We start from the raw sequence: 26,549 nt of genomic DNA, 5'->3' as shown, positions 1-26,549 counted from the left end.
TTATTGGCTATAGTGCTATGAAATCTAAAGGGAATCAGTCATTTGGTCTGACTTTAATTCTTCCCTTTTTTTTTACCGGTTACTGACTTATGTTAATATTTTGCCGAATATTTTGTAATAGTCATTCTACTAGCATTTTCAAAATATAGAAATATGCAGTCTGCTATTTCTCAGCATAATGTGTATTGAAGTCCTATCAATGAGCTTCTCTTATTGGCTCCGCTTTGATCTCTTTAATATACCATTGGAGGCATCCTTTCCTTTGCATCCCTCAGCAGCCCCAATGAGCCCCTTCGTGATCTTTACCCTTACACAGGGCTTTCATCCCTTGTTCTGTTGGTGCCTACACAGAATTGAGAATTTTCTTTCCACCTCCATGTGGCAACAAAGTAAAGGTGAGTATATTCTGCTGGGAAGTGGAAAGTTAACTAGACTTGCTGTGTTTCCCTGCCTTAGTAATTAAAATGACCATGTGAATTGCCAACTAATTAAAACACATATCTTAAAGTGCACATAAAATGTAATGTACAAAAAAACTCTATAAAGATAAATCAACACCTCCAAAAGATGAGTCAATCTATCTAGAGAGAGTTAGAAACAGCGCATAATATTCTAAATACAGACAATAACGGTAATATGCATTAAATAGTTTAAAAAACGTCCTCAAAATATTTAAACCAGATAAGTAAAAATATATGTTGAATAAATTACAAGCTCAATATTTCATATTATGTCCATTTAACCAATGTCCAACTAGAAATTAGTGCTTGGTGACGAGGTCATAAATCTCAAAGTCATTCAACATAGTTCGTTAAAAATTATAATCTATATTGCACTATTGATCTATTATTCTAACACACCAAACTAATGACTAAATAAACCATAAGGCATTACTTATAACTAAATACAGTAAAAATATATATTGCCCCTCATAGGTTATGAACCAAAAGGAAAACATGTACAATTCTAAGTCAGCGATTCAAAAACAAGAAACATATAAAGTAGAATCAAACAGTACTGAAAATGTATGTGATAACATAAAGTCCATTAAAAGTCCAACTGGAGAAACACCCTGTGTAGAAGGGATCTATTCAATCGTAAAACTTTTCAATCAACGTGAAGTAAAACCAGGTGCACCTCCACCAGACAAGTAATAATAGCCCCTTACCAGACGTCCCAGTAGGGAGCGCTTAATCACAAAATGGGTCTGAAGATGGATCAAACTTGAGCCCTCCAAATGGAACACTTTTACGTAGGGCAGGTTAGGAGTTACGCCAGTCATAAACCATCTAGCAGGGGAAAACGCTGTTTGAAGCGGGACTCAGATGTGTAGCATTGTAGGATCAAGGAAGGTTCACCATAGGGAGGAAAAGATGCTCCAAATAGTGTAAAATCATTTATTAAAACAAAAATATAAAACAAGAGATGCACTTACAAACATGAAAGAACATCGGGCATATCATCAAACTGGGCAAGCGTCGGCCGATCGCGAACACCAATCGATATCCCTTCTGGTACCAGTTCACATGAGGCAAGTCAGCGTGTCACGCCACCCAACGCGTTTCGTGAAAAATTCACGTCGTCTGGGGTATGGGTGACACGCCATATTGCCTCCATTATATAGTGAATGTTGGAACAAGCCACCTCCTCCGTTGTGTGAGAGCCTGTTTCACTTCCGGGATCAAAGGACCAGGCCTCACTCTCATATCCAATAGAGTGAGAGCCTGTTTCACTTCCGGGATCAAAGGACCAGGCCTCACTCTCATATCCAATAGAGTGCGAGCCTATTTCACTTCCGGGATCAAAGAACCAGGCCTCACTCTCATATCCAATAGAGTGCAAGGTCAGAGAGCCAAGGCGGCGGAAATGATCCATGCAATCACCCGCCCCTCCCTGTTTACGACTGTAAAACGACGCTCCTTACAATGGCGTGACAACACGCCGTACGTAACGAGCGGATGACGCCACATCGTACGTCACGAGCGGATGACAACACGTCGTACGTAGCGAGCGGATGGACGGCGCACATCACCCACTACAAGGAAGTATGTGCGCTCCATCTGATGCCAAGTCTCGCTTTCAATACAATGTACGTTACGAGCGGATGACAACACACCGTACGTAGCGGGCGGATGGGCGGCGCACATCACCCCCTGCAGGGAAGTGTGTGCGTTTCATCTGGTGCCATGTCTCGCTTTCAATACAGTGTAGTCGTGGCTCCAGACCTCCATAGCAAATAAATCTTCCTCCATATCACGAAGGAGGAAGAATAAAGAATTATATATATATATACCTCAAATAAAATTAAATTAAAAAGGGAGGAGGGGACTAGTCCAACCACAAAATTAAAAATTATTAACTAACACTTAATAATCAAAAATGGATAAAACATACAAGGCACTTTGTAATACATGGCTAACTCAATATGTTCATAATATTAAGATAGCGGTATTAACTAAGCTACAAAGTTCACCCACAGCAAAAAGTGAAAGGGGCATACACAACTGTATTATGTAGAACTCAATACATTATGAGAAATAAGATGAGAAAAAAGATATTTCTCTCTCAAAATGGAAAGAATGGGAGCTTACAAGAAAAACCATCAAACGCTACATTGAGGTAGAAAAATCCACAAATATCCAGATCCCACAATGTCTGATGGAAAAAGTCATAAATGCTTTACGTCTGTGCCTAGAACACTGGCAGGAACAACACGTTAAGCATTATTAATAAACGCATTAACGTCTGTATCTGTGTTCATACCGTAAGGGGTGTAAGTTTTTAGTCTATGGATCCACGACATCTCCAGCCGTGAGATCTCTCTGACCAGAGCTCCCCCCCTCCAGTGGGGTTTGTACTTATCAATCCCCATGTACAAGGTGTTAGACGGATCCCTTCCATGTTTCTCGTCATAATGTCTAGAAAGGGGATGTTTGTCAAAACCCCGTTTAATGTTGGCGATATGCTCATTCAATCTGACCTTGAGGGCTCTCTTAGTTCTCCCCACGTACTGAAGCCCACAAGGACATTGGATGAGATAAACCACTGCTTCTGACGAGCATGTGATGAACGGCTCCACTATATACCTTCTCTGGGTGCTGGTGGAGACGAATTCAAGGATTTTAGAATTTTTGTTCTTATTGTAGGAGCACACCTGACAATTCCTACACCTATAGAACCCTTTGAGGTTCTGAAAGAAGCATCTGTCCTTCACAGGGGGGTTCTGTACACTAGGAGCAATCATATTGCCTAGTGAAGAGACTCCTTTAAAAATTACTCTAGGGACTTCCGGTAGGATAGTTCCAAGAGTTTGGTCATTGGTCAAAATATGCCAGTGTCTACGGATCAGCTGTTTAACCTTCTGATGTTGCATCGAGAAGGTAGTAACGAAGGGTAATAAAGACTGATTGGCATCGGCCTCACTCTCCCTATCTGCCAGCAAGGTAGATCTGTCTCTCTCCCGTGCTTTTGTATAAGCCTCGGTCAACAGGTCTGCCGCGTAGCCTTTCTCCGAAAACCGCTGAGATAGTAACTTGGCTTGCTCATCAAACTTGTTGGTGTCAGAACAGTTTCTCCTTATGCGTAGGTACTGTCCCAAAGGGACCGACCTTAACCAGGAGTCCAAGTGACAGCTGCCCATAGGAATATAGGAATTCCTATCTGTGGATTTGAAGAAGGTGGAGGTAACAAAACTCTCACTATTAACCTTGATGTTTAAATCTAGAAAGTTCACACCTTCCTGGCTGGCTTCATAGCTAAATTTGATGCCTCTCGAGTTGTTATTTAGCCCTTCCATAAAGGCATGGAGTTCATGTTCGTCACCAACCCACAGGAGGAGGACGTCATCAATATATCGTGCCCACAGCACTATCTCCGGTCGTCTGGGAGAATCGATGACATCCTCCTCCCATTTGGCCATAAATAAGTTAGCCAAGCTGGGGGCATATTTGGCCCCCATGGCAACCCCTTTGTCTTGACGATAAAACTGGTTGTCGAACCAGAAATAATTGTGCTTGGCTGCAAAATCTAAAAGGGCCAAAATGAAATCAATCTGGATCTGTGTTAAACCAGAGTCTCGCTCCAAATAAACCCTGGTGGCTTCAAAACCCAATTCCTGGGGAATAATGGTGTAAAGTGATGTGACGTCGGCTGTCACGAGCCATAAGCCTGGGGTTGGTTTGTAGGAGTTTAACATATTAAGGATTTGCTTGGTATCCCTCACGTATGATGGGATTTTCTTCACAAGTGGCTGAAGAAAAAAGTCTATATACCTGCCCACCCTGGACGTCACCGAGTCTATACCGCTAACAATAGGGCGACCAGGGGGGCAGGTAGTACTCTTATGTAGCTTCGGGAGATAAGCTTATTGAAAGCGAGACATGGCACCAGATGAAACGCACACACTTCCCTGCAGGGGGTGATGTGCGCCGCCCATCCGCCCGCTACGTACGGTGTGTTGTCATCCGCTCGTTACGTACATTGTATTGAAAGCGAGACTTGGCATCAGATGGAGCGCACATACTTCCTTGTAGTGGGTGATGTGCGCCGTCCATCCGCTCGCTACGTACGACGTGTTGTCATCCGCTCGTGACGTACGATGTGGCGTCATCCGCTCGTTACGTATGGCGTGTTGTCACGCCGTTGTAAGGAGCGTCCTTTTACAGTCGTAAACAGGGAGGGGCGGGTGATTGCATGGATCATTTCCGCCGCCTTGGCTCTCTGACCTTGCACTCTATTGGATATGAGAGTGAGGCCTGGTTCTTTGATCCCGGAAGTGAAATAGGCTCGCACTCTATTGGATATGAGAGTGAGGCCTGGTCCTTTGATCCCGGAAGTGAAACAGGCTCTCACTCTATTGGATATGAGAGTGAGGCCTGGTCCTTTGATCCCGGAAGTGAAACAGGCTCTCACTCTATTGGATATGAGAGTGAGGCCTGGTCCTTTGATCCCGGAAGTGAAACAGGCTCTCACTCTATTGGATATGAGAGTGAGGCCTGGTCCTTTGATTCCGGAAGTGAAACAGGCTCTCACACAACGGAGGAGGTGGCTTGTTCCAACATTCACTATATAATGGAGGCAATATGGCGTGTCACCCATACCCCAGACGACGTGAATTTTTCACGAAACGCGTTGGGTGGCGTGACACGCTGACTTGCCTCATGTGAACTGGTACCAGAAGGGATATCGATTGGTGTTCGCAATCGGCCGACGCTTGCCCAGTTTGATGATATGCCCCGATGTTCTTTCATGTTTGTAAGTGCATCTCTTGTTTTTTATTTTTGTTTTAATAAATGATTTTACACTATTTGGAGCATCTTTTCCTCCCTATGGTGAACCTTCCTTGATCCTGCAATGCTACACATCTGAGTCCCGCTTCAAACAGCGTTTTCCCCTGCTGGATGGTTTATGACTGGCGTATCTCCTAACCTGCCCTACGTAAAAGTGTTCCATTTGGAGGGCTCAAGTTTGATCCATCTTCAGACCCATTTTGTGATTAAGCGCTCCCTACCGGGACGTCTGGTAAGGGGCTATTATTACTTGTCTGGTGGAGGTGCACCTGGTTTTACTTCACGTTGATTGAAAAGTTTTACGATTGAATAGATCCCTTCTACACAGGGTGTTTCTCCAGTTGGACTTTTAATGGACTTTATGTTATCACATACATTTTCAGTACTGTTTGATTCTACTTTATATGTTTCTTGTTTTTGAATCGCTGACTTAGAATTGTACATTTTTTCCTTTTGGTTCATAACCTATGAGGGGCAATATATATTTTTACTGTATTTAGTTATAAGTAATGCCTTATGGTTTATTTAGTCATTAGTTTGGTGTGTTAGAATAATAGATCACAAGATACACTTCTTTAAGGTAGAGTGGTTTACATCCTAATAGAAGTATTAGGGATTGCGCAGTTCTCTTCTTTTTCTTTGTTTTTATATGTATATTTCACTTTGGGTATATATTAGAATTGCTGCATCACACATTTTCGTTAAGCATACACTGTAGCGCAGATTTCCTCTTCCTTTTTTCTCTGTTCTTTTCCAAATAATAATCTCGCGGCTTCAGTAGATAGGTTCAGTCCTACACTATGGACATCTTTGAGTTTAGAAATAAGAGGGTGATAGACACGGCTGGGGTATTTGATTCTACACCCATATCTGCGGGTTCAGATATGAAAGGTGTATTCACCAGACTAAAAAATCTCACCACCTCCGAATTACATGCCCAGTGGGACATTGCTTTCTTTGAGACATATCTCAGAGAGGGCATGGTCCCCAGGAGTCTCAGGTGGGAGCTGAGCCCACACAGGGATGAGTCCGACATGGAAGGGTGGCAAAAGTTTTTTAATGATTCAGGACTCTGTCTTTTACGGTTTCTAGCTCAAAAAAAGAGCGAGAAATTAGCCCGCCTTGATGAAGAAATCAAACTAATCAAGGAATCACTAGTTCCTCTGAGCACTACTGAAGAGTATAAGGAGTGTTCTAAGAACCTCCTTAAAACTCTTGAGAAAGAGGAGAAAGAGCAAAAGCTCAAGAAGAAAAAGAAGTTCATCAGGGACAAGGAGGATTACCAGTCTGGGATCATCTTTCTATGGCAGAAGAAATTAGCCATGGAAAGAGAACAGATGGATACTCTTCCTCCCAATGCTCCTAATAATACTCAGAGGGGTCCTCCTGAGGCAGTCCCAAGGGACAACATAGTGCATTATCCCACAGAATGGGTACAGGGAGTCAGAGTCACACCGAGCAATCAGGCCCATTCGGGCACAGGTCCATGGCAGCTACGAGGTAATACCTCTTTGTCTCTGGCATCTCCAAGACCCCCGTGGGCTTCCCCGGGGAGGGGACCCGTAAATGGGAGATACAATAACAAAAACAAGAAAAAGTACAATAAGGGCCCATATCAGGGAGGTCATCAGAGACCTACCCTAACTCAAGGACCTGGCAGTTATCCAGTATGGGACTCCATTCAAGGGTTTGACCAAGAGAGGTCGGTATACTCCAATAGGAGAAATCAACCTTGGGAAGTTCCAACTCAAAACCGTTTCTTCCCGTTGGCAGACTTTGAAGCCCCATACATGGGGAGCCAGAGAGAGGATAATCCCCAGCAAGCACCATACCCGATTGGATCACGGAGGGTAGATCAAAGTGCAGTGTTTAGGCCCTCCCAACCCAGTCATGACTCCATCAATAATCGTGGGTGGGATTTTCCCAGGGACCACAGAGGCCTAAAAAGGCCTATAGAACCAAGAGGGGAGTCAGAGGGGGGAGGCGGATACAAGCAGCTAAAACGAAAAAGGCATTAGGGGAGGGTATTTTTAATCTCAGCACCCAGGCACTTTCTGACCCCGAAAAACGGCTTTTGGATAAGGGTCTGAAATTTGCTCCACCAAGATGTCTGAGCAAATTTCAGACCTACATGGACATACACAAGTTTGTACGCAGATTAAACATCAAGCGGTACATGTTGGGTAACCCCATTCAGGAGAATAATAGGTCGAGTCCGGTCTTTCAACATTCCGGCCTTGCCAATGCATCCCTTTTCAATCCCCCAGGGACACTGGCTCCTAGTATCAAAGTCTTTAGGGATCTAGTACTTAAGGATTTGGATGGGATGAAAGTAAAGAAATGCAAACTTCGGGGTGATCTGCAGAAGGGTTTGGATTCCCTCTGCAACAATAAGTCCCTTGTCATCAGACCTGCAGATAAAGGGGGCGGCATTGCCATCCTGGACAGGTGCGACTATCTCAAAGAGTTGCATCGCATTACTGATGACAGGGAGACTTATTCCCTGCTTAGCAGGGATCCAGTGATTAAATACAAAAAGGAATTAACAGGGATTGTAGATGAGGGCTTCCGTAGAGGGATCCTTACGGACAAGGAAAAATCTTTCCTTATACCTATGGCCCCTAGAACCCCAGTTATCTATTATCTCCCGAAGCTACATAAGAGTACTACCTGCCCCCCTGGTCGCCCTATTGTTAGCGGTATAGACTCGGTGACGTCCAGGGTGGGCAGGTATATAGACTTTTTTCTTCAGCCACTTGTGAAGAAAATCCCATCATACGTGAGGGATACCAAGCAAATCCTTAATATGTTAAACTCCTACAAACCAACCCCAGGCTTATGGCTCGTGACAGCCGACGTCACATCACTTTACACCATTATTCCCCATGAATTGGGTTTTGAAGCCACCAGGGTTTATTTGGAGCGAGACTCTGGTTTAACACAGATCCAGATTGATTTCATTTTGGCCCTTTTAGATTTTGCAGCCAAGCACAATTATTTCTGGTTCGACAACCAGTTTTATCGTCAAGACAAAGGGGTTGCCATGGGGGCCAAATATGCCCCCAGCTTGGCTAACTTATTTATGGCCAAATGGGAGGAGGATGTCATCGATTCTCCCAGACGACCGGAGATAGTGCTGTGGGCACGATATATTGATGACGTCCTCCTCCTGTGGGATGGTGACGAACATGAACTCCATGCCTTTATGGAAGGGCTAAATAACAACTCGAGAGGCATCAAATTTAGCTATGAAGCCAGCCAGGAAGGTGTGAACTTTCTAGATTTAAACATCAAGGTTAATAGTGAGAGTTTTGTTACCTCCACCTTCTTCAAATCCACAGATAGGAATTCCTATATTCCTATGGGCAGCTGTCACTTGGACTCCTGGTTAAGGTCGGTCCCTTTGGGACAGTACCTACGCATAAGGAGAAACTGTTCTGACACCAACAAGTTTGATGAGCAAGCCAAGTTACTATCTCAGCGGTTTTCGGAGAAAGGCTACGCGGCAGACCTGTTGACCGAGGCTTATACAAAAGCACGGGAGAGAGACAGATCTACCTTGCTGGCAGATAGGGAGAGTGAGGCCGATGCCAATCAGTCTTTATTACCCTTCGTTACTACCTTCTCGATGCAACATCAGAAGGTTAAACAGCTGATCCGTAGACACTGGCATATTTTGACCAATGACCAAACTCTTGGAACTATCCTACCGGAAGTCCCTAGAGTAATTTTTAAAGGAGTCTCTTCACTAGGCAATATGATTGCTCCTAGTGTACAGAACCCCCCTGTGAAGGACAGATGCTTCTTTCAGAACCTCAAAGGGTTCTATAGGTGTAGGAATTGTCAGGTGTGCTCCTACAATAAGAACAAAAATTCTAAAATCCTTGAATTCGTCTCCACCAGCACCCAGAGAAGGTATATAGTGGAGCCGTTCATCACATGCTCGTCAGAAGCAGTGGTTTATCTCATCCAATGTCCTTGTGGGCTTCAGTACGTGGGGAGAACTAAGAGAGCCCTCAAGGTCAGATTGAATGAGCATATCGCCAACATTAAACGGGGTTTTGACAAACATCCCCTTTCTAGACATTATAACGAGAAACATGGAAGGGATCCGTCTAACACCTTGTACATGGGGATTGATAAGTACAAACCCCACTGGAGGGGGGGAGCTCTGGTCAGAGAGATCTCACGGCTGGAGATGTCGTGGATCCATAGACTAAAAACTTACACCCCTTACGGTATGAACACAGATACAGACGTTAATGCGTTTATTAATAATGCTTAACGTGTTGTTCCTGCCAGTGTTCTAGGCACAGACGTAAAGCATTTATGACTTTTTCCATCAGACATTGTGGGATCTGGATATTTGTGGATTTTTCTACCTCAATGTAGCGTTTGATGGTTTTTCTTGTAAGCTCCCATTCTTTCCATTTTGAGAGAGAAATATCTTTTTTCTCATCTTATTTCTCACAATGTATTGAGTTCTACATAATACAGTTGTGTATGCCCCTTTCACTTTTTGCTGTGGGTGAACTTTGTAGCTTAGTTAATACCGCTATCTTAATATTATGAAGTGTTTAACCACATATTGAGTTAGCCATGTATTACAAAGTGCCTTGTATGTTTTATCCATTTTTGATTATTAAGTGTTAGTTAATAATTTTTAATTTTGTGGTTGGACTAGTCCCCTCCTCCCTTTTTAATTTAATTTTATTTGAGGTATATATATATATAATTCTTTATTCTTCCTCCTTCGTGATATGGAGGAAGATTTATTTGCTATGGAGGTCTGGAGCCACGACTACACTGTATTGAAAGCGAGACATGGCACCAGATGAAACGCACACACTTCCCTGCAGGGGGTGATGTGCGCCGCCCATCCGCCCGCTACGTACGGTGTGTTGTCATCCGCTCGTTACGTACATTGTATTGAAAGCGAGACTTGGCATCAGATGGAGCGCACATACTTCCTTGTAGTGGGTGATGTGCGCCGTCCATCCGCTCGCTACGTACGACGTGTTGTCATCCGCTCGTGACGTACGATGTGGCGTCACCCGCTCGTTACGTACGGCGTGTTGTCACGCCGTTGTAAGGAGCGTCGTTTTACAGTCGTAAACAGGGAGGGGCGGGTGATTGCATGGATCATTTCCGCCGCCTTGGCTCTCTGACCTTGCACTCTATTGGATATGAGAGTGAGGCCTGGTTCTTTGATCCCGGAAGTGAAATAGGCTCGCACTCTATTGGATATGAGAGTGAGGCCTGGTCCTTTGATCCCGGAAGTGAAACAGGCTCTCACTCTATTGGATATGAGAGTGAGGCCTGGTCCTTTGATCCCGGAAGTGAAACAGGCTCTCACTCTATTGGATATGAGAGTGAGGCCTGGTCCTTTGATCCTGGAAGTGAAACAGGCTCTCACACAACGGAGGAGGTGGCTTGTTCCAACATTCACTATATAATGGAGGCAATATGGCGTGTCACCCATACCCCAGACGATGTGAATTTTTCACGAAACGCGTTGGGTGGCGTGACACGCTGACTTGCCTCATGTGAACTGGTACCAGAAGGGATATCGATTGGTGTTCGCGATCGGCCGACGCTTGCCCAGTTTGATGATATGCCCGATGTTCTTTCATGTTTGTAAGTGCATCTCTTGTTTTATATTTTTGTTTTAATAAATGATTTTACACTATTTGGAGCATCTTTTCCTCCCTATGGTGAACCTTCCTTGATCCTACAATGCTACACATCTGAGTCCCGCTTCAAACAGCGTTTTCCCCTGCTAGATGGTTTATGACTGGCGTATCTCCTAACCTGCCCTATGTAAAAGTGTTCCATTTGGAGGGCTCAAGTTTGATCCATCTTCAGACCCATTTTGTGATTAAGCGCTCCCTACCGGGACGTCTGGTAAGGGGCTATTATTACTTGTCTGGTGGAGGTGCACCTGGTTTTACTTCACGTTGATTGAAAAGTTTTACGATTGAATAGATCCCTTCTACACAGGGTGTTTCTCCAGTTGGACTTTTAATGGACTTTATGTTATCACATACATTTTCAGTACTGTTTGATTCTACTTTATATGTTTCTTGTTTTTGAATCGCTGACTTAGAATTGTACATTTTTTCCTTTTGGTTCATAACCTATGAGGGGCAATATATATTTTTACTGTATTTAGTTATAAGTAATGCCTTATGGTTTATTTAGTCATTAGTTTGGTGTGTTAGAATAATAGATCACAAGATACACTTCTTTAAGGTAGAGTGGTTTACATCCTAATAGAAGTATTAGGGATTGCGCAGTTCTCTTCTTTTTCTTTGTTTTTATATGTATATTTCACTTTGGGTATATATTAGAATTGCTGCATCACACATTTTCGTTAAGTATACACTGTAGCGCAGATTTCCTCTTCCTTTTTTCTATATTGCACTATTGCCCGAAATACACCTCCACGCGTGCACACATGCAAACACCGCATGGAATCGTTGCCAGTGAAGAGTCCCCCTTAGGTGTAAATGCAGGTGTCTTTTTTTCCTTCATATACTCCTCCACTCGATCTCCAAAGGAAGTATAATTACAAAGAAAAGTGCATATAGTGTAATTCCGTAAAACAGACAAGGTGCTTTATTAAATTAAAAACCAACAAACATTGCACTCACAAACGTAAAAAGTTTTCCAAGCGTAAATTCAATATATGGATTAGCAGCTAGGATCAGATAGAGACAGCTAGGTTAGAGGATGGTCCTACCGCCCTCAGCGATAGATCGCTCCGCTGATATTTCTCGGCTCGACACTTCTCCCCTTCTTGCTCCTATCACTCCTGCTGCGTTCAACCTCGTATGGTTCCACCCTCTGGTTAGCACCTTGTCTGTTTTACGGAATTACACTATATGCACTTTTCTTTGTAATTATACTTCCTTTGGAGATCGAGTGGAGGAGTATATGAAGGAAAAAAAGACACCTGCATTTACACCTATGAGGATTTCTTAATCAGCTGTGTGAAACCAGCTGAGTCTGGTAAGAGAAATACCTAAGGGGGACTCTTCACTGGCAACGATTCCATGCGGTGTTTGCATGTGTGCACGCGTGGAGGTGTATTTCGGGCAATAGTGCAATATAGATTATAATTTTTAACGAACTATGTTGAATGACTTTAAGATTTATGACCTCGTCACCAAGCACTAATTTCTAGTTGGACATTGGTTAAATGGACATAATATGAAATATTGAGCTTGTAATTTATTCAACATATATTTTTACTTATCTGGTTTAAATATTTTGAGGAAGTTTTTTTAAACTATTTAATGCATATTACCGTTATTGTCTGTATTTAGAATATTATGCGCTGTTTCTAACTCTCTCTAGATAGATTGACTCATCTTTTGGAGGTGTTGATTTATCTTTATAGAGTTTTTTTGTACAATAGTGATAGGGCTGTATCAGTGTATACAGCCTAATTAAAACAGCTGCTTAAAAAGAATGTAATTCCACACCCCCCAGAATATATACACACGGTTTAGGGTGTAAGCGCTTGTTGTTTTTGCATCTAGCAAGGCGGCGCTAGGTGTAAGAAAGTTGGGGTATTTGATAAAATGTAATGGCTCTACCAATCCAAAGATCTTTGTCTAGATTGAGTAACAGTGTGATGTTTAGGAACTACCTACAGACACTGCCAGCTAAAGCCTGCATTAGGGATGAGCTTGGTGTTCGTCTCGAACACCGGCTGTTCACCCATTTGGCAAAGCCAGAACTCTGTGGGCCGTTCACACCATATTCATGTGGCGCTCACGGCCCACAATGCACTGCGCCATCACAATGCATTGCTTGCTCATGATTGGCCAAGCATGCACTGTGACCCCGCATGCTTGGCCAATCACAGCGCCGGCAGTGAGGAGAGCCATAATTATATAGCTCAGGGGGGTTAAGTACACACCCCCACTATATAATGCTGCTAGCGTGGCGGCCTTGTGTAGTGTGTTGCGGCGGTCAGGGAAAGAGCAGGATAGGCAGGGACAGCGTCTTTGTGGCTTGAAAATCTTGCGCTGTTAAAGCACAGTATACACCTGAAGCTACCCTTTAACTGCTGCAGATGCCTGTATTACAGAACACCAGTAATAAAGTGGGTGTTGTGTGCCTCCAGCACAGTATACCCCTGAAGCTACCCTTTATTACTTTTGTTCTTTAACCACTTCCCACCCGGCCAATGCACATATACGGCCGGGTGGGAGCCGTCTACTCCTGATAGGACGTTCAGGAACGTCCATCAGGAGGAGCGGGATCGCGCGCGCGCGCGTGCCCGCGCAGCGGCGCGATCCCGATGCGCCCGTGTCACCCGGACACGGCGCATCTCAGATCGGCAGGAGGGCTCTGTGATTGGCCCTCCTGATCACATGACGCCCGTGTCCAATCACGGCCGTCATTTGATGTAAACAAACAGCCGGTTGCTAGGCAATCGGCTCCTCTTCTCCTCACACAGAAGTCATCGCTGAGGAGAGGAGAGCAGATTGCTGCAGCCGGCTGATGATCAGTGAGTATGAGCTGTTTTTTACAGCTTTTTACTCACTGATCTTCAGTCTAGTGTAAACACACAACACATCACACAGTGTAAACACAGTCCCCACATATGTCCCCATAACACACATGTCCCCAAAACATACATGTCCCCAAAAAATAAAAACACATGTCCCTAATAATAAAAACATGTCCCCCACATATGTCCCACTAAAATCACTTGTCCCAATGATTATGTGCACACATATGTACGTGATCACCTGCACACATATGTACATGATCATTTGCGTACATATGTCCGTGATCACACAAACCAATTATTATACACTTAACGGAATTTTTTTTACCAAAAACATGTAGCAGAATACATTTTGGCTTAAATTTATGACAAAATTTGATTTTATTGGATTTCTTTTAAAATAGAAAAAAGAAAATATACCGTATATACTCGAGTATAAGCCGAGATTTTCAGCCTCTTTTTTGAGGCTGAAAGTGCCCCCCTCGGCTTATACTCGAGTCATCGCTGTCTGCCCGCTCGATCAGCGTGTCGAGCAGACAGACAGCGGCCATTCTATTCAAAAGCCGCGCCTCCGGCTCCGCCTTCGCCTGTGATAGGCGGAACACTGAATTTCCCAGCAGCCTGTGTTCCGCCTATCACGGACATCGTATCATCCTCGTACTACGGACGAGGATGATACGACGTCTGTGATAGGCGGAACACAGGCTGCTGGGAAATTCAGTGTTCCGCCTATCACAGGCGAAGGCGGCGGCGCAGCTTTTGAATTTTACAATGGCCGCCGACGAAGAGGGCACGGGACGGAGGCAAGGCAAGGCAAGGCAAGGCACGGCACGGCACGGCACGGCACGGGACGGGACGGGACGGGGGCAAGGCAAGGCACGACACGGGACGGATGCAAGGAGGCAAGGCACGGGACGGAGGCTCGGGACAAAGGTAGGCTGGACACACACACACACACACACACACACACACACACACACACACGGATGGATGGAGACACACACACACACAGGGATGGATGGATGGATGGAGACACACACACACAGGGATGGATGGATGGAGACACACACACACAGGGATGGATGGATGGATGGAGACACACACACACAGGGATGGATGGATGGATGGACACACACACACACAGGGATGGATGGATGGATGGACACACACACACACAGGGATGGACGGACACACAGGGATGGACGGACACACAGGGATGGACGGACACACACACAGGGATGGACAGGCATGTCTCACCCTCGGCTTATACACGAGTCAATAAGTTTGCCAGTTTTTTTGGGGGTAAATTGGGGGCCTCGGCTTATATTCGGGTCGGCCTATACTCGAGTATATACGGTAGTTTTTTTTCCAAATTTCCGCTTTTTTTGCGCTTATATCGCAAAAAATAAAAAACGGAGTCGTGAATAAAAACCACCAAAATAAATCTCTATTTGTGCGAACAAAATGATAAAAATTTAATTTGGGTACAGTGTAGCATGACCGCGCAATTGTCACTGAAAGCGCTAGAGCGATGAAAGCTGAAAATTGGGCTGGGAAGGAAGGGGGTGAAAGTGCCCTGTATTGAAGTGGTTAATACAGGCATCTGCAGTAGAGATGGCCTTGTGGTTCGCCCGGTGGACGGTTCGCGGCAAATTTTGCTCATTCGCGATACGCCAAACCGGCAGACTTCTGGCGCTGTTCGCGGCAGCCATATTTGTTTACATTGTGAAGAACTTTGACCCATGACAAACCCATCATGGGGTACAGGACAGCCAATTGAGACATTTCAGCACATGAACAATTGGACATACCCCCTACCTTATAAATAGACCTGATCTGGCAGCCATTTTACATTCTGTCTTTTGTCAGTGTAGGGGCAGGACACTGTGTGGAGCAGGGACAATCAATCTAATCACTAGCTATTACTATTAGGTCTAAAAAGGTCCTTTTAAGGACTGGTATAGTTGTACAGTATATAGGGTTTTAATACACTTAGAATATACTTTCTTTCAAAGATACAAAGTATATTCTGGTGCACTGCTGCTGACTGCTGTGCTGCTGATTGCTGAGTGCATTGCTGACCGATTCTGCAGCTGTCTTTTGTCAGTGTAGGGACAGGACGCTGTGTGGAGCAGGAACAGTCAGTTTAATCACTAGCTATTATTATTAGGTCCACAAAGGTCCTTTTAAGGACTGGTATAGGTGTGCAGTATATAGGGTTGTAATACACTTAGAATATACTTTCTTTAAAATATATTATGGTGCACTGCTGACTGCTGTGCTGCTGAGCTGATTGCTGCCCGATTCTGCAGCTGTCTTTTATCAGTGTAGGGACTGAGGGACAGTTTGGTGTTTGGAGCAGGGACAGTCTGCAAATCACTAGCTACGAGGTCCATAATGGTCCTTTTAAGGACTGGTATAGGTGTACAGTATATAGGGTTGTACACGTATAATATACTTTCTTTCAAATATAGAAGCATATTATAGTGCACTGCACTGCTGTGCTGCTGACCAATTCTGCAGCTGTCGTTTCTCAGTGTAGAGAGGGACATTTTTGTTTTTGGAGCAGAGATAGTCTGCAAATCACTAGCTAATAGCTAGCTACTATTAGGTTCACAAAGGTCCTTTTAAGGACTGGTATAGGTGTACTATTTGGTGTGCAGTATATAGGGGTGTAATACACGTATAAAATACTTGCACATATAGAAAGCATAGTATAGTGCATTTCCACTGTGCAGCATTGTGACTGCTGAGCGGTTCATCAACCATGTACGGTCACATCTGGCGCTCCTAGGATGCCGGAACATGTCTCCGCAGTGTGGGCTTTTTTTAACGTGTCCGCTGCTGACAATAGTGTTGCCATCTGCAGCCTTTGAAGTCAATGCATAAGTCACGGTAAGCCCAACACTCACCCAGGGACGACCGCCTTAAGAAGGCACATGAGCTGCCATCACCGAGCTCAGTGGGAACAACGGAACCCACAAACCCACACTACAGGCTCTCACCATCTGGCCTCGTCTTCTACTTCTCCTTCTCCTCTCTCCTCACAATTATCCTCCACTCCACCTTCCATCATGCCATCCTCACGTTTTTCTGGAAAAAGGCCAAATGTTTGAGTGTAAAAAAATAATGACGCCGGATAACCCTCTTGCCCAACTGTAGACGGCTGGCTTGTCAGAACTGATAGCCCACCAATTACTGCCATATAAACTGGTGGACTCGGAGGCCTTTCGAAAATTTGTGGCCATTGGAACACCACAATGGAAGGTCCCAGGAAGGAAGTATTTCTCACAGAAGGGCATCCCAGAGCTATATGGCCATGTTCAGTGGCAAGTGAATGTATCTCTGGCACACAGTGTCGGTGCCAAGATACATCTGACCACAGACACGTGGTCTAGCAAACACGGGAAGGTATATAACTTTTACTGCCCACTGGGTAAACCTTCTGTCGGCCGTCGAGCAAGTAACCTATCGCACCCGTGTAGATTTGGTTTTACCGCCACAGATTGCATGCAGGCCTGCCTCTTCTTCTCCTCCCCCTACTCCATCCTCCTCCCTCTCCTCCTCGGCTGACTCCTCCTTTTCCGCTGCTGGCGTCTCTTCCGCTGTGCCGCCCAAGCTCCCAGAACCTATTCAACATGCCAGGTGAGACGTTGCCATGCTGTGCTGCATCTGTTGTGCCTGGAAGCCAAGAGCCACACTGGCTCTGCACTCCTTTCAGCTTTGCGTTCACAGGCAGATCAGTGGCTAACACAGCTCAATTTGAAAGTTGGTATGTGACAACGGTACCGATCTGCTTAGCGCATTGAAACAGGGCAAAATGACACACATGCCATGCATGGCACACGTCTTAAACTTGGTCGTGCAGCGATTCGTTGTCAAATACCCTGGGGTCCAGGACATCTTGCGGCAGGCAAGGAAAATCTTAGCCCATTTCAAAAGATCTTACACGGCCATGGTCCGCCTTGCTGACATTCAGTGGCGACACAATCTGCCGGTCAGACGTCTTATTTGCGATTACCCGATGCGATGGAACTCAACCTTCTATATGCTTGATAGGCTGCTCTAGCAGAAGCGCGCAGTTAACGACTACCTGTACGAAATCTACGGCAGAACAGGTTCTGGGGATCTGGGTTTTTTTTCACCGAGCCAGTGGCTGCTCATGCGTGATGCATGCAGACTTCTGCGGCCATTTGATGAGATCACCAAACTGGTCAGTTGCAGCCATGGCGCCATCAGTGACATGGTACCTTATGCCTTCTTTATGGAGCTTGCATTGTGTCATGTCATTGATCAAGCCGTGGAGGAGCAGGAAGATGAGGAAGTCACAGTGCTGGATGAATTCCCAGGGGGGGCTACTCTATCTGAGACAAGTCAACAACTGGAGTCTGAAGAGGAGTCAGAGGAGGATGGTGCTGGGGCGGATGAGGAGGAGCAAGAAGAGCATGCTTTAAACCTTTCTTGGATCTCTGTTGTTGTGCGTGGATGGGGAGAGGAGAATGAGGAGGATGAAATTATCCCGGATGATGAGCAGGAGCCAAGCCACCACACTGCTTCCAGTTTAGTGCAAATGGTGGCCTTCATGCTCCAGTGTTTTAACAGGGACCCCCGTATAAAAAGCATAAAGGTCGAGGACCAGTACTGGATGGCAACATACTTAGACCCCCGGTACAAACACAAAATGGCGTAAATGTTACCACCGTCACAGAGGGCTGTCAGAATGGAGCACTTCCATGCCTTGCTTCGAGAAATGCTGCATTCTTCTTTTGCGTGCGCTGGCAGATGAGGAATTCCCACTCCCAGAGAAAGAGTTGCGGGTACCAATCCAACAGCGCCTGCAAGAAGAGGGCGGTTTGAAGATGTGTTGGTGACTTCTGATATGAGGTCATTCTTTCAGCCGACCCATCGACAGGTCTCATCCGGATCCAGCATCAGGGAACGCCTAGACCAACAGGTGTCCGACTACATCGGGTTAACGGCCGATATGGACGCTCTGAGGAGTGATGAACCCCTGGACTTCTGGGTGGGCAGGCTTGACCTCTGGCCAGAGCTTGCCCAATTTGCAATGGAACTGTTGGCTTGCCCTTCGTCCAGTGTCCTGTCCGAAAAGACGTTTAGCGCAGCAGAGGGGATCGTGACCGATAAGCGCACTCCCCTAGCTCACGACAGTGTTGACTACCTCACATTTATAAAAATGAATGAGGCATGGATCTCGGAGGAATTCAACACATGTGACCAGTAGACCATGTATATGCATAACTCTATAAACGATTTATTTAATCGAGCACACAGACCTTTTTTCTACCTTTGGCTGACTTCCTTGTACAAAAAAAGCACACCGTATTATATGCCTGTACCCTCCTGTTTGAAGAGGTTGAGCGGTGTCATATTTTTGGGTCCCGCAGCCAGTTGCTGGTATCAGTGCTGCTGTTAGTGCTCTCTCTATCATGGTGCTGGTGTGGTGTCAGTGCTCTCTATCTCGCTGCTGCTGTCAGTGCTCTCTCTCAATCTCGATGCTGGTGTCAGTGCTCTCTATCACGGTGCTTGTGTCAGTGCTCTCTATCACGGTGCTGGTGTGGTCTCAGTGCTCTCTATCATGGTGCTGGTGTGGTCTCAGTGCTCTCTATCACGGTGCTGGTGTGGTGTCAGTGCTCTCTATCTTGGTGCTGGTGTCAGTGCTCTCTATCTCGGTGCTGGTGTCAGTGCTCTCTATCACAGTGCGGGTGTGGTGTCAGTGCTCTCTATCATGCATCAGGCAGTGCCAGCACCATGGATGAGGATCAGCACTGGACTGGCACCTCCGGACCACCGCAGTGGAGCCCTGCATAGGTGGGGGTAAGGGCCGGGCAGAGGGTGGGGCTCAAACACAGGTTGGCACACTGGGACACTGGCACAGGACTGCACTGCCCTGACTGTGGCACTGATCATCTCCTGCACACCCTTCATAGCCTGCCCTGACCTTGCCTCTCCTCCATGGCCTTCATGCGCTCCTGAATTGTCAAAATTTCACAGATAAAAAAAGAATGCTTGTCGTTGTCCATCCCAGATTCACTTAATACTTTTGTTATGGCAGTGCCCATGTTGTGGGACTATGTGTGCACAGCTAGTAAGTATTTTGTGGCTGAAAATATGACCTGGAGGTTTTTAAGGTTCACCTGCCATTAAAGTCAATGGATCCGCCGCAAACTTTGCGGTTCGCAAACTTTTGGGTGCGTTCATGAAACGTCCCGTCGGAAGTTCGTCCATCACTAATCTGCAGCAGTTACAGTGGGTGTTGTGTGCCTCCAGCACAGTATACGCCTGAAGATACGCCTTATTGCTGGTGTTGTTCTGTTTCTGTAACACAGGCAGGCAGCTGCAGTAATTACAGTCGGTGTACTGTGTCATCTGCTCAGTGTGCACCTAAAGCTACCCAATTGCTTGTTTGCCTCTCCTTCTTGGCCTTCCAGACATAGTAATGGCCTGCAGGAAGATGGGAAGACAGTCACGAGCCAATAAACGAGGGCAAGCAGGCTCTGTGTCTAGAGACAACAGTGCTGGGCGTGGATGCTTTGCATCGTCATCAGCACGTGGCCATGGGACATGTTTGTCCTTATTTTTGGCAGCTGGACGTGTTGAGCCGCATCATGCCGAAGACTTGGTAGAGTGGATGACCAAGCCCTCCTCATCCTCCTCATCCTCTCTCACCCAGGCTCAGGGTACTAGCAAAGCAGCTGCCAACGTGTCCTCTTCCCTCGTCTCAATGTCATCATCAGTCACTCCTTCCCTAGACCCACCATGTCCTCCTGAGGAGTCCCCCGAACTGTTTGACCACATTGTTGGGTAAATGCTCCAGGAGGATGCTCAGCGTTTTGAAGGCTCTGATGATGATACCCAGCTAGAGAAAGGCAGTAGCATGAGTGCAGAGAGAGGGGATGTTCAAGAAGGACAGCAATCTGGCAGTCATGTTCCATCAGCTGCAGCATATTGCCAGGTTTGCTCCAGTGATGAAGAGGGAGGGGATGATGAGGTCACTGACTCCACGTGGGAGGAGGAGGAGGCACATCTCCAACGAGGCAGGATGCCCTCCGGGGGCCAGCTTAGGGGCAGCATACCAACTGAATAACACCGCAGAGCTCCGCCTGTGCAGGGCGCTGCCTCTGCGTGTTATTCCAAAAGCTCTTTGGTGTGGTCCTTTTTTGAGACAAGTGCATCAGGTCGCACCGCTGCTATCTGCAACATATGTCTCAAGCGTATCTCGCGTGGCCAAAACATCAGCCGCTTGGGCACCACATGCTTGACCAGACATATGTTGACCTGCCATGCAGCTCATTGGCAAGCGTACCTTAAAGACCCACACCAAAGAACAAAGCAGACCCCTCCTTGCTCCTCATCAGCTGGGATCTCCAACCCCACTAGACCTTCAGTCCTCTCTGAAACCTGCACTGAGAGGAATGAAGGTGTAGGATTAGGCGTGTCACAGCCAAGTACTTGCGGGCACTCCGTTAGCAGTATACCGATGTCTGATTGTACCAGGAAAATTTCCCTGCCCCAGTTGCTGGACCGTTGAAAGAAGTTCACTCCCAGCCATCCACATGCCCAGTGGTTGAATGCTAGCTTGGCTAAATTGCTAGCACTTCAACTGCTGCCTTTTCAGATGGTAGACTCGGCCCCCTTCAGTGAGTTTGTGCAATGTGCAGTTCCTCAGTGGCAGGTCCCCAAACGCCACTTTTTCTCATGGAAGGTGATTCTGTCTCTCTACCGGCATGTGGAAGGCAATGTCCATGCCTCGCTGGACAGGGCGGTCAGCGGTAAGGTGCATATTACCGCTGACTCATGGTCCAGCAGGCATGGACAGGGACATTACCTATCTTTCACGGCCCATTGGGTCACTCTTCTGGCAGCTAGGAAGGGTACAGGACAAGGTGCAGTATTGCTGGAGGTTGTTCCGCCACCACGCCTCCAAAATGCTACTACTGTTTGTGACACACCTCTCTTCTCCACCCCTCCTCTTCTTCTTCCTACATGGCCTCTTCCAGTGCTTTGTCTTTGGAACCAGTGGTGCTCCGTAGGCGTTCAAAGGGATACACAAGTACTCAGGCAAAAAGATGCCATGCCGTGCTTGTGCTGGTTTGTTTGGGGGACAGGAGCCACACGGGGGCAGATATTTTGTCAGCTCTGCAGGGGCAGGCTGAGAGGTGGTTGACGCCACGCCAGCTTAAGCCAGGAATGGTGGTTTGCAACAATGGTACCAACCTCCTCTCCACCCCCTGACAGGAATGACTGACCCATGTGCCCTGTGTGGTTCATGTCCTTAACCTGGTGGTGCAGCGGTTCTTGGGCAGGTACCTGGGCTTACAGGATGTCCTGAGGCAGGCCTGAAAAGTCTGTGTACATTTCAGCCAATCATTTAATGCCTGTGCTCATCTGGCTGAGCTACAAAAGGAGTTGAACCTGCCCAAGAACATTGGCCATGCTGCATTGGCTGCACACACAGCAGAGGGCCACAAATGAGTACCTGTGCAACTACGGCACCAGGACAGGGTCAGGGGAGCTCGGTTTTTTCTCACCACGCCAGTGGGGCATGATCAGGGATGCATGCACTGTCTTGTCACCATTTGAGGAGGCCATGAGGATGGTGAGCAGGGACAGTGCATGCATCAGTGACACTGTACCTCTTGTCCACCTGTTGGAGCATATGCTGCATGGAATAATGGACAAGGCACTTGAGGCAGAACAGAGGCAGGATGAGGAGGACTTCCTTGCCTCTCAAGGCCCCCTTTATCCAGACAGTGTTCCTGCTGTCCCACCCATCATCACACAGGAAGAGGACGAGGAGGAGGAGGCTTGTGTCAGCATGGAGGTGGAGCCTGGCACTCAGCATCAGCAGTCTTTTAGGGATGATTTACAGTCCCAAGAAACCCGTGGACTTGTACGTGGCTGGGAGGAGGTGGCTGCGGACCATATTGTCCTTAGTGACCCAGAGGACTCCAGAGCGAATGCCTCAGCTAACCTATGCTGCATGGCCTCCCTGATCCTGCAAATCCTGCGGAAGGATCCTCGTATTCTTCAGTTGAAGGAGAGAGGCCATTACTAGCTGGCCACTCTCCTTGATTCACGATACAAGGGTAAGGTTGCAGACCTTATCTTGCCATTACAGAGGGAGCAGAGGATGAGACATCTCCGGGAGGCCTTGCAGAAAGGTCTGTGCAACGCATCCCAGAGACTTGGAGGTTACAAACTCCTGGTCCTGGACAACGTGTTGCTGATGCTTCGGTCAGTCACAGAAGGTGGCTCTGACCGATACGTTCAGACAATTTTTTAGTCCGCAGCCCCAAGGTATGATCGGTTCCTGCAACCATTGCCAGCGTCTGATTTACATGGTGCAGGAATACCTAGTAGACATGTGCAAAAGGAAACATTTTTTTTAGTTTTGTTTCGTTTTAATTCCTTAATTAATTAATTTCGTTTAGTTATATTAGTTAAATTAGTTAAATTCGTTTAGTTTTCTGCCGAATTCAAAAAATTGGTCACATTCGAAAATATTTCAACCAAATTCGAAAATATTTCTACCGAATTTGAAATGATTTCAACATGATTCGAAATTATTTCAACTGCATTCGTAATGATTTCAACATGATTCGAAATTCTTTCAACTGCATTCAAAACTATTTCAACCGGATTCGAAAATATTTTGCGACCCGAATTTGGGGCCACATATCTCAGGGTCACTTATAGCTAGAAACACGCAAAATGTCATTCTCTGCTGCAGAAAAGTACTTTCATATTGCCCATATCTGGGGTCGCTTGGTGGCAGGTGACGTGGCAAGAGGACAATCCACAACTTGGTCACATGGCACTCGTGGCCGGTCACGTGGCACTCGTGTCAAGTCACGTGGCACTCGTGTCAGGCCACGTGGCACTCATGTCAAGTCATGTGGCACTCGTGTCAGGCCACGTGGCACTCATGTCAGGCCACGTGGCACTCGTTGCTGGTCACGTGGCACTCGTTGCTGGTCACGTGGCACTCGTGGCTGGCCACGTGGCACTCGTGACGGGCCACGTGGCACTCTGGCCGGTCACGTGGCACTCGTGTCAGGCCACGTGGCACTCGTGGCTGGTCACGTGGCACTCGTGGCTGGTCACGTGGCACTCGTGGCTGGTCATGTGGCACTCGTGTCAGGCCACGTGGCACTCTGGCCGGTCACGTGGCACTCGTGTCAAGTCACGTGGCACTCGTGCCAGGGCACGTGGCACTCGTGTCAGGCCACGTGGCACTCGTGGCTGGTCACGTGGCACTCGTGGCTGGTCACGCGGCACTCGTGGCTGGCCACGCGGCACTCGTGGCAGGTCTCGTGGCAGGTGTCGTGGCAAGTGGACAATACATAACTTGTGGCAGGTGACGTGGCAAGTGGACAAATACAATACACAACTTTTGGCAAGTGGACAATGATATACAGCATATGCACTTGCCTTCCAATCGACATCTGTGATTTCTTCAATCAGGCATACTGACAACTTCATTGATACCATAAATATAAATAAAATAAGATGTGTGTGTTTTTTTGCACTGGTACACTGCAAGTATGAAAAGTTGATGTGACAGATATATATAAGTAAGTATAAGTAACTAACCATCTTCCTAAATCTATAATTCAAATCGAAAGATTAGAACAGAATATAAAAAAAAATTCTGAAATTCGAATTTAGTATATAATGATTTTGATTTTAATAGAAAAGATTTTAATAGAATATAAAAGAATAGGCTAGAAAAACAATAGAACAGAACAGAATAAAATATAATATAATCTATTCTGTTCTGTTCTATCATTTTTCTAGTCTATTTTCTATTTTATTATAATCTTTTCTATCCAAATTTAAAATTAATTAATTAAAAATTTTGAATTCATACTATTCGAAATTCAAATTTATTCTATTTGAAATTTGAATTTCAGAAGATGGTTGTATATTCTTTCTATTTTATTCTATTAAATTATATTTTTTTCTAATATTTTCTATTTGAATTAGAAATTTTGGAAGATGGTTAGTTACTTACTTATATACATCTGTCACATCAACTTCTCATACTTGCAGTGTACCAGTGCAAAACAACAAACACATCTTATTTCATTGACATTACTTTTCTGCAAAAGAGAATGATATTTTGCGACCCGACTTTGGGGCCATGTATAGCTAGAAACACAGTATAAATAGCACTACAACATATCCAAATTTGGGGTTTCTAGCTCCAAGTGACCCCGAGTTATGGGGCCCCAAAGTCGGGTCTCAAAATATCAAGCACTTTTCTGCAGCAGAGAATGACATTTTAGAAGTGTCCCCAAGATACATGGCCCCAAAGTCGGGTCGCAAAATGTCATTTTTTGAATTTGATTCGAATTTCGTTTGAATTCGTTAGCATTGCAATTCGGTAATTCGGATGCATTCGAATGTCTGAATAATGAAAATTTGTCCGAATTTCGATTCGGAACGAAACTAAATGCACATGTCTAATACCTAGGGGCAAGATCAGACTTGGATACCTTTCCCAACGAAAATACTCTAGCTTACTAGGTCTTGAGGATGGATCACTGGCCAGAGCTTGTACAGTATTCAATTGAGCTACTGGTCTGTCCTGCATCCAGCGTTCTTTCGGAACACACCTTCAGTGCTGCTGGAGGATTTGTTACCGATCACAGGGTGCGCCTGTCCACCGACTCGGTTGATCGACTGACCTTCATAAAGATGAATTAGTCTTGGATCACCACCAGCTACCAAGCACCTGAAGCTGATGTAACCGAATAATTTTTTTTGAAATGTCACATCCCTTCAAGACTGCATATGCTGATGCTGAGTGACTGCCCTGTTATGTTGACTGACTATCCTCTTCCTCCTCAATGATCCTGCTGATTGGAAGAACATTTTTGGTTCTGGGTGACGCCACCAGTGGCTAAGGCCCAATTTTTCAGCCCCTGTTTAACAGGGGCATGTAATTACAATTTTTGATCCAATACTTTGCAGCAGGACTCATTCCTGCACTCCAACTAGAGTATCTGGGAGATGTTGCAGTGTCGTTGCACCAGCACCATTGCCTAAGGCCCAATTTTTCAGCCCCTGTTTAACAGGGGCATATAATTACAGTTTTAGATATAATATTTCACAGCAGGGCCCATTCCTGCGCCCACCGAGAGTAACTTTGAGGACTTGTGGTGGTGGTGGTGCCACAACACTATAACCACCAAATGCCCAATTTTTATACCATTGTTCAACAATGGCATGTAATTACAATTCTTGATATAATCGTTCACAGCAGGGTGCTCCAGCACCCACCAAGAGTAACTTTGAAGGCTTACAGTGTTGTGGCAACATCAACACTTTAGGCCCACATTTCTGCAGAGCATATAGGGCAGGCCCCTACTTTCAAACATCCAACTTACAAATGTCTCCTACTTGCAAACAGAAGGAGACAACAGGAAGTGAGATGAAAAAAGACGGACAGCCCAAAAAATTATACAGGGGTGATAACCCTTCCCTATGTTTTCCAAAAAGCTTAAAAATAGATTTTTTTGACTGGAGCTACACTTTAAAAATGTACCAATTCAAAATTACAAACAGATTCTACTTCATACAACAAACCTACACAGTCCCTGTCTTGCATCGCCTGTATACTGCTGTTCTGAATATATAGGGCCTGGGGGTCCCACGCCTTTCCTTTTTTTTATTTGGGTACAGAGTTCCCCTTAATATCCGTACAAGACACA

The 26,549-nt window shown here is 45.8% G+C and overlaps 1 protein-coding gene across 1 annotated transcript in view; it reads right to left on the bottom strand.

Annotated features, from left to right (window-relative positions):
* LOC143932971 (cell adhesion molecule CEACAM1-like) overlaps positions 1-26,549 on the bottom strand; it is a 154,149-nt gene that overhangs the window by 53,904 nt on the left and 73,696 nt on the right. The gene's annotated exons all lie outside the window — the stretch shown is intronic.

Source organism: Lithobates pipiens, unplaced genomic scaffold (assembly GCF_037356315.1).
Source record: "Lithobates pipiens isolate NorthernLeopardFrog02 unplaced genomic scaffold, aLitPip1_a1.2 Scaffold_27, whole genome shotgun sequence".
Taxonomy (NCBI): Eukaryota; Metazoa; Chordata; class Amphibia; order Anura; family Ranidae; genus Lithobates; species Lithobates pipiens.
Note: the sequence above shows the minus strand (reverse complement) of the source record. Positions and strands in the feature narration are given on the sequence as shown.